Below are 8,295 nucleotides of genomic sequence, written 5' to 3' on the forward strand. Positions count from 1 at the left end.
TGACATTCTGAACTTCCCAGGGAGTGGAGCTTCTGGAGGCCACATCTTGACTCACAGAAGGCAAGACTTGACCTGCAGGGCCCTCTGTCCTCGCCACTCCACAGATGAGGAGACCAGGCTCACAGAAGCCTTGCCCAGCTCTGTGGCTCTTAAGTGGTAGGTTTAGGACTCGAGCACCAGTCTTGCTGAGTCCACAGAGCCTTTGGCTCCTTCTGGATGCTTCTGCCTGATTACACCATAGAATCTGGGCCTCAGCTCCTGAATGCAGAGTTCTGGGAGGTGAACCCCAGGAAGTTTTAATTTTACAACACTCCTTGGGTGATTCCATCTCACAGCTGTGAGAGTCCTGAATAAACCAGGGCCTTCCTTGGACAGAGCAGGAAATAAGGGCTCATAGCAGAAATGTCACCCTGGGGACAGTCCCTGGGACCGTCTCTAATGGAAGACCCTGCAAGTCTGTGACTGGTAGAGGCCTGGGGTAAGAAATTGGGGCCTGGGACCTTTGGTGACCCACAGGGCTGGCTCTGAAGGAAGCTCTGCCTCATTCTCTCCCAAGGATGAGGTTGGCATTGGCTTACTGAGTCGACAGTAGGGGAAGGAGAATGTGATTTCTTCCGAGGAGGAAACATGTCAGTTTCCTCTTAAATCCTAATAGTTCTTTTTCTACGCTTCTTACACCACCAGCCAGGAAGCCCCCGCCCCCTCTCTGTGCCTGCTTTTCTTACCCCTCCTCCCAGGTCTCAGAGGAGAGGTTCTGCATTTTCATGGACTCCCTTTATCTGAGTCAGGCCTTAAACGTCCATTGCTTCATTTTCAACTTTACAACATTTTGCGGTGGACATATCTTATCTCCATTTTCCCCATAGGGAAACTGAGGCATGGAGCCTCAGTGTAATGGAGTCCTCTTGGCTGTGAAAGATGTTTGGGTGAATTGCTCAGAAGAGAGGACAAGGGACCCACTGGCTTCTGGGCAAGGGCCTCCAGAGGATGACTTGCCCAATCTGAGGGGTGACAACTGGGGTCCATTCTTGCCTTGCCTCACTAGCTGTGGGACCTGGCTGGACATTCTCCTCCTTGCCAGGCTGTTTTAGGAGGGGGCTGAATCCCACTAGGGCCATCATCGCCCACTCTGTTGAGCAGCACAGAACTTTCTCTTTTTCTCCCCGAAGCCCCAGTGCATGGTTGTATATCCTAGCTGTAAGTCGTTCTAGTTCTTCTAGTCAGCCACTGCCACAGCATAGCAACTGACAGATGGGTCGTGTGGTTCTGCAACCAGGACACGAACCTGGGCCACGAACCTCTGATGCCAAAGAGGTAAGTGCTGAACTTTAACCACTAGGCCATTAGGGCTGGCTCACAGAAGTTTTACATAACAGGCTCCCCATAACTTTTACATAGTACTTGCTATTCAGCTGCCTCAGGCCCTACTGCTCCCAGGTATGGTCTCCCTAGATGCAAGTTGCACATTTCATGTCACATTTAGGCCCTTGGACCTAGTTGGATACTCATGAGGCTAGAAAATGTGAGGTGTGATTTCTGCTCAGGGATGGTGTGTTCATCCTCCTTCCATCAGCAGGAATGAGAGGGCCTGGGAATCAGCCTTGAGCTGTGGCTCTACTCACAGAGGGGGCTTTCTGGGAGAAGAAGGCCCTGGTGTTTTGTGATTCAAAGATGAGCAGAGCTTGACTGCAGCCCTTTAGCCCAGCGGGTGGCCATGGGGAAGGAGTCAGAGCAGTGTGATCAGGAGCAGGACAGAGTGAGGGCAGGAGCTGTGGACCATATTTCAGGAACCACTGTCTTAGATCTTCCTCATGTTCTGCCAAGCTACCATTCTCCCTTCCTCATTGGCCATATCCATCACTGTCCCAGCTCCTTGTCTCTCCATGGCACCTCACCCTGCTCCTGTTTTTTCCTCAAGATCAGGAGTAAACCAAAGACATCTGCTCTTACTACCTCAATTCATTGTGTTGGAGGATGTAGCCCATGCCATAAGGGAAGAAAATGGAATTAAAAGTATTCTGTATATATGTATTTGGCATCCATTCAAAACAGGGCCACTTATATTTGCTATTTTCCTTAGTTTTTGTATTATTCATACTCTGGCTTTGTGGCCTCACTGACGGGAGAGACTGCCCCTCCAAGGGCTAGCCAATTCTTAGAGACAGCACAGGGCTCTCCTGGGAGCATGCCTTTCGTATACAAACTAACCTATCCAGGGCCCACACTCTAAACCACCTCCTTTATCTAACTCACACACCAAGGCAATATTTTCCCTGCCCTAAATCAACCCTGGGCCAGGTACCAGACAACTAGAGACAGCACCTATAGCCCAAAGCCCAACAGAATTGGTCAAACTGGCCAATCCTAAGCTGTTTCCCCTGTCCTGCCTTGCCGTTCCAGTGGAAAATACAATAAAGGCTGTAGTGTATGCTTTCCTCTCCTTCTTGCTTCTGTCTCCTGACTGACTCTACTGCTTCCCCAGAGGACCCTGTATGGTGTGGTGTGCTCCTTCCCCTCAGGAAATGTAAGTAATAAAAACCTTTCAATGGCATTAGACTCTCTGAGTCATCACTCAGTCACCTCTATAAATTAAAATCCTGCATGTACAACAATTGAGACAAAGGGCATCCAGATCAGAAAGGAAGAAGTAAAAACTGTCTTTATTCACAGATGACTAGATTGTTTATGCAGAAGATCCAATGGAATGTCCAAAAAACCTACCACAACTATAAGTGATTTAAGCAAGGTTGCAGGATACAAGATCAATATACAAAAATGTCATTGTGTTTCTATATACTAACAAGAAAGAATTGGAGACTAAAATGAAAACAATACCATTTATGATAGCATAAAAAATACTAAATACTTGGGAATAAATATGACAAGGTCTGAACACTGAAAACTACAAAACATTGCTGAGAGAAATTTAAAAAGACTAAAAATTCTTACATGAGAGGACTCAACACTATCAAGATGTCAATTCTCCCCAAACTTATCTGTAGATTTAACACAGTCTTAACCAAAATCCTACTGGGGGGGGGGTCTTTGTAGAAATTGACAAGGAAATTCTAAAATGCCTATAGCAGTTCAAAGGACTAGAACAACCAAAACAACTTTGAAAATCAAGAACAAAGTTGGAGGATTTATACTACCTAAGATCAAGATTTACCATAAAGCTATTATAATAAAGATGTATTGGTATCAAGATAGACAATTATCAATGGAACAGAACAGAGAATTCAGAAATAGACCTACACATATATGGTCAATTAGTTTCCAACAAAGATGCAATGGAGAAAGGACAGTCTTTTAAACAAACGGTACTGGAACAACTGGATATTTATACACAAAAATAAACTTCAATTTATAATTTGCGCTATGCAAAAATTAACTCAAAATGAATAGTAGGCCTAAATGTAAGACCTGAAATTATATAACTCTGGGAAAAAAATGTAGGAGAAAATCTTTGTGGTTTTGAGTTATGCAAAGATTTCTTGGGTTCAACACCAGAAGCATGATCCCTAAAGAAAATACTGATAAATTGAAATTCATCATAAATAACAACTTTTATTCTTAATAGCCATTATTAAGAAAATGAAAGGACAAGCTATAAACTAGGAGAAAAGATTTGCAAATCACGTAACTAGCAAAGGACTTGTATTCAGGATATACAAAGTACTCTCAAAATTTGATAAAATGAAATCCCAATTTAAAAACATAAGCAAAAGATTTGAATAGATACGTCATCAAAGAATATACACAGGTAAGAAATAAGTACATGAAAAAATGTGTAACATCATTAGTCACTAGGGAAATGCAAATGAAAACCACAGCGAGATACCATTAAACACATATTAAATGGCCAAAATTAAAAGACTGACAATACTAACTGTTGGCAAGGATGTGGAGCAACTGGAACTCTCATACACTGCTGGTGGGACTGTGAAACAGTACAACGACTTTGGCCATTCCTTCCAAACTTAAACCCACACCTACCATGTGACCTAGTCATACCACACACAGGTATCACAGTGTTGACCAGCAGTCAGCATCACCTGGGAACTTGTCAGAAATGCAAATCCTCAGGCCCCACCTCAACATGCTGAGGTTTGAGGACCACTGCCCTGGGGCAAGGATACTGACACTGACTGAGGACCTGCCTTGTGTGTTACCTGTACTTTTCATAGCAATCCTGTGAGAAGAAGGAATTTTATTCCCACCTGACAGAGGAAGAAACTGAGGCTCACAGAGGTCACCTCACTTACTCCAGTTCCCTCCACTGGGCAGGTCTTGAGTTTGGGTCACATGCAGGTCTGTCGGCCTTGTGAGCTTGGTGCTGATCCAAATAATGACCCCCACCCCTGACAATTTAACCTCTCTTCCCTCTTCTTTCCCCCCACAGGGCTTCCTAGAGAGGGCTGCTCATTGGTGCTTCATTCAGAAGGCGACTTATCAAGGTCTGGGGAAACTAAGCAGGAGGGACATGAGCATGACCCCTGAGGGGAGGCAACCCCCATAAGGCACGGAAAGAAGACAAGTGGGCTGTCTGTGTACTTCTGCTGACATCAGCACTGTTTACTTCCTCCTGTTTTCCACCTAGAGGAGGGGCCCAGAGAGAATTTCTCCTGCCCCTGGTTGGGCACAGGCAGGCAGTGGGCCCTCCAGGAATCAGAGTCCAGCTGGGAAGGGAGGACCGTTATGTGAAACAAGTAGAGGGAGGCTGGGGCCCCACAAAGTTAATGTTGAAACAGGCAGGGATGACATCTCCCACTTCTGTGCACTGGATGCTTTGCAATTGCATTAACTGTGTCCTCTTACTTGCTGATTCTTGATGTTCTGACATCTGGGGCCTCAGTGACCAGGCAAAGACTACCCTTCCCAGAGCTGGTGAATTCTTAGAGATAGCAGCCGACCTTCCCAGGAGCATGCCTTTCCTATGCAGACCAACCCATCCAGAGCCCACATGAGAAACACCTCCTCTATTGGGCTCTTATGCTTCAGGAGGGCAATATTCCTCTGCCTTGTTCACCCCAGGGCCAGGGACATCCCCTAGTCCCCAGAACCCACATAAATTATTCTAACTAGTTAATCCTAAACCTGTTACTCAGCCTCGCCTTGCCTTTCCCATGGAAACTACAACAAAGGTTCCTGTCCATGTTTTCCCTCATTCCCTCTGCCTCCTGACTGACCCTGGTGCCTCCCCACATGGCCCTGTGTGGAGTGCGAGGACTCCTGTTTCTAGAGCTCTGAGAGTATAGACATCTTCCTTCATGACAGTCATTTCTGTGTCTGTGCGTCTTACCATACTCAATTAAAACAAATCCAGGATTTATTTTAAAATAGCACTTAACTCTCCCAGCAAGCCCAGGAGTTAAGCAGGGTTTCTTGTGGCCCTCCTTTACGCAAGAGGAAACTGACACCCCGAGTGAGTTTATGAGTCTTGACTGAGCTCACATTGCCAGTAAATGTCTGCCCTGGTGCTGGGTCTGAGCCCAGAGCTTATGCTCCTGACCACTTCCCCGTGCAGTGACAACAGTCAGAAATCCTTGGGGCCACATTAATAACGAAGTGTCCCCTTTTCTGTGTTGTCTTCCTGCTACACAGGGAGATGCTTGAGGACTGACTGGGACACTGGCTCATGGAGCTTTGTGTCCTTGTCACCTGGCATAGTGCCTGGGGCAGTCGGTGCTGACTGAATATGTGTGGAAAGAAAGAATGGAGAGGCCCTTAAAGGATGCATATCAGGTGGAGGCGATACATGTAACTTTCCAGGCCGTGGGCAGTGTTTTCTGTGTCACCTCATTCTGTCCTCACTCAGACCCTCTAAGTGATGTACTACCATTATCCCCCTTTTACAGACGAGAGGACTGAGGCTCTGGGGAGGGAAGTCATTTCCCCAGCAGTCTGACTCCAGTGCCTGCCATCTGTGGTTTGTGCCTCTGTCACCTTCACAAGTTTCATTTTTCATGTAACTGAGACCTCCTCACCTGTCAGCCTCCTTCTTATGCCACCAGGCTGCCTTTCAGCTCCTGATCCATCTGACAAATGCTGACTGAGCTTCTAGGGGATGAGAGCAGAGGCCTGAGAACTGGCAAGGAAGGCTGACCCCTGACCTTGCTGAGCTCCCAGCTGAGAGAACAGAAAGGATACTCGCAAAGAATGGAAACAGGAGACCCCTGCCTCCCTTCTGCTCAGAGCAGTGGTGTGCTGGCAAATGTCCAACAAACAGCTCTCCAGAAAGAAGGCCTGATTTGTAGCATCTGCCAGTTTCCATGGTGTAAATACTCCCACAATAGTGATAGGACTCCTGTACGGACTGAATGTTGTGTCCCCCCCAAATTCGTATGTTGAAGCCCTGACCCCCAGTGCCGCTTCATTTGGCGATGGGGCCTCTAAAGAAATAATTAAGGTTAAATGAGGTCATGGGGGGGGGGGCTGATCCAACAGGATTAGTGTCCATATAAGAAATCTCACAGAGTGCTGCTCTCTCCTTCTCCACCCACAGGCGCTGAAGAAAGGCCATGTGAACACAGAGCGAGATGATGGCCACCTACAAGCGAAAGGAACAGGCTTCAGAATGAAACTACCCTGCTGGCATCTTGATCTTGGACTTCCCATCCTCTAGAACTGTGAGAAAAAAATTTCCACTGTTTAACTCACCCAGTCTGTGGTATTCTGTCATGGCAGCTGAGCAGACTAATGTAACTACCAGTGTCAAGTCACTGAATGTGGAGTTGGCAGAAATGTGCAGCACACGCCATTGTCTAGTGTTCCCACTGCACAGACACAAGAGCATGACAACCTCAAGTCACAGATGATAGTGAGACGTGGAAAAATATGTAGGAAGTGATGAGTTTCCTTCATTTCTTACATAATTAATTTTATTGTAAATTTATATTAATTTCTTCTTGCTAAAAACATTTTTTAATGTGATAAAATATATATAACATAAAATTTACCATTTTAACCATTTGTAAGTATACAGTTCACTGGCATGATTAGTACTTTCACCTTGTTGTGCACATATTATTTAATTTTTAATAAGGAATGTTTTTAATGAGTGGATGTTTTAATGACACAAAATTTAACAATTGGCTCCAGCATGCCCTTGTCCCTGGGTCCCCCAGTGGTCCTCATGTGGCTTGACAAATTTAGAACAAAAAGCTATGAAACGATTTTGTTTATGTGCATTTCACAGAATTCAAATTTAAGATGAATTATTTGACTTGTAAATCCTCCTTTTTCTTTTCTTTTTTTGTAATATGTTTTTAGTCAACTTTCACTCTGAAAGGCTGAGCATGCGCTTACGGGTCCTGAATTGGCAAATCCATCTCATCTGAGGTGAAGGTGCAGCTCATCTCAGCCCACAGAACTTCACGCCATTGCGTGTCACCAGCCCACGGTATTTATTTATTTTTGGTTTAAAACAACAGAAGTTATTCTCTCATAATTCTGAAGCTCAGAAGTCCAGAATCGAGGTGTCAGCAGGGCCGTGCTCCCTCTGAAGGGTCTCGGGGAGGATCTTTCCTGTTTCTCCTGGCTTCTGGTGGCTCCCAGCTCTCCTCGGTGTCCCTTGGCTTGTAGATGCATACTCACTCCCACGTCCACTTGTTAGTGTTACGACCGGGCTTCACTATGTTCCCAGTTCACAAAAGTGGACCAAGGGCTCTAGGGCAGTACACTGAAGGGAACATAAAAATCGTGATGAAAATAGTTAACACTGAAATGCAGACAACACCATGCAGGTGACGGTGACTGAGACCCGGAGAGGACGGAGGGAGGGAGGTTGTGTCTGCTGAGACGAGTGAGTGAGGACAAAGGCTTCTCCGAAGTCCAGGGCTGATGTCAGCAAACTGGAAGTTAGCACCCCTGCCATCCTTGTCCCCAGTACATAACCTGTCACAGGACTTTATTAAACTGTAGTCTCTGTAGAAAATTAAGTGTTGGGTACAAGCAAAAAGCAATGTTCCTCAATACTGATTTGTTTCTAAAGGTGGAGAAGATACCAACATTACCAGGTGTGACTCAGCATTGTGCTTCCTGTAGCAAAACAAGATACAAGTACCCCTGGTGGACCCAGGATGACCTTGCTGGTCCCGATGTGATAGATGTAGCCCATTTTCCCTCCCACCTCCACCCTGCATGCTTGTTCCCCCTACTCTTACTGGGGCTGACAGACTGACTCTCCGTTGCACTCAGACAATGGGAGCCAGCAGGATCCTGATCAGAGCGAGGTTGAGGGGGGAGATGGCCGAGGGGGCATCTCCTTGCCCCCTGCCTGGGCGTGCCCTGCAG

The sequence above is a fragment of the Equus przewalskii genome, chromosome 12 (genome assembly GCF_037783145.1).
Source record: "Equus przewalskii isolate Varuska chromosome 12, EquPr2, whole genome shotgun sequence".
Taxonomy (NCBI): Eukaryota; Metazoa; Chordata; class Mammalia; order Perissodactyla; family Equidae; genus Equus; species Equus przewalskii.